Below are 1,432 nucleotides of genomic sequence, written 5' to 3'. Positions count from 1 at the left end.
GTATGTTTAAAGACACATCCAATTCTCTAAAATATACATAAAGCCAGATATTGATCTTCCGCCCATAGTGCTCCCCTAACCCAAGTCAATGTCCATGGGAGTCTTGTCTTCTTTTCTCCTCCTACTTTCAGTCCCTGACCCTTCCTTTCTTTTGGTCAACAACAAGCTTTTGTGTTGCTTCATCTCTAGATGCAACTGAAACTTGCCGAAAAAAGAATTTTCTCCCATCTCCAAGCAAAGAAGTTTGAGAAACCTTTTATTATTATTTTTTTTAATATTGAAGAAAAGTGCAAGTTCTAGGTGCTAACCGATAAGGACAAATCTGGAATACATTTGAAATCTAAAAACAGAGGCAAGTAGGAGATAGTGACCTTTGTATCATTCAGCATCCTGGGGAGAAAGGGAGGGGGTGACTTATTCAGCCACAGAAGGATCACCTGGTATCAGGACTGTACCTTTTGCCAACTCAGACATGGCTAACTTATAAGTCTAGTCTCTAAATATTTAAGTTTCCACATGCTCAGTAGCAAATCTTATTTGGTAGCTAGTCTCAGAAAATACCACTTGCTCTGCCCACCATCCCCACAGAATGACTCGGGTAGGGCAGGTATGTCCCATAATTGCATCTGCTAAGGATCACTGCAGTTCCAGGCAAGATAAAAGAGGACTTGGAGAAGCCCATCTCTCCTATACACTTAGTGGAGAGGAAGGTAGGAGCATCAGCAGATTGGCAAAGGAGTGAGAAGCAAGGTCCATTTGATGGCAAAACTGAAATAAGGACACAAAAAGGAGGTAGAGATTAAGAGGCACTAGTATCAAGAGGCAAAAAGATAGAGGGACCATGATTTAAACCAGAATGCATAGAGGTGGGCTGAGACTGAACTGAGCCTGAAAATTAGTGTAATTGATCCAGGGTAAAGTATTGAAAAGTGCTTGAAGGTTCTAAAGGCCTGAAGGTGCCTGAGTCCCATTTGCTTCAATTTCACTGGAAGTTTTACATTTTTAAGTACCCTTAAAAATCTGGTCCTCTATGCCTTAGCTCCCCATCCATAAATGGGTACAATAAAATCCCCATATCTTTGCAACTAAGCTGTGCAATAAGTTAATTAATGTCTGTAGAGCACCCAGCCACTGTAATGATAAATAAACACCACAGAATATAACTCTTCCTGTAGTATGCATAAGCTTCATAGCTGCCCCTCTTTAAAGCTTCATAGCTGTTCACAGAGCTTTTTCAGTGCCATATATGAAAGCTGGAAAAATATGTTGCATATTGATGGATCAATGAAAAGAGAAGACATCCTATTTGGAGTGGTAATACCAAAATCATTTCTTCTATTTTGAAGGTGATATTTATTTGAAAGATATTTCAAATTTCGTAATATGGACAATACCTTTGAAACTAGCAATATTTCTGAAAAGAAAAGATATG

This window comes from Gavialis gangeticus, unplaced genomic scaffold (assembly GCF_001723915.1).
Source record: "Gavialis gangeticus isolate Ggan-Ray unplaced genomic scaffold, GavGan_comp1, whole genome shotgun sequence".
NCBI lineage: Eukaryota > Metazoa > Chordata > Crocodylia > Gavialidae > Gavialis > Gavialis gangeticus.
This window is presented reverse-complemented; position numbering follows the sequence as displayed.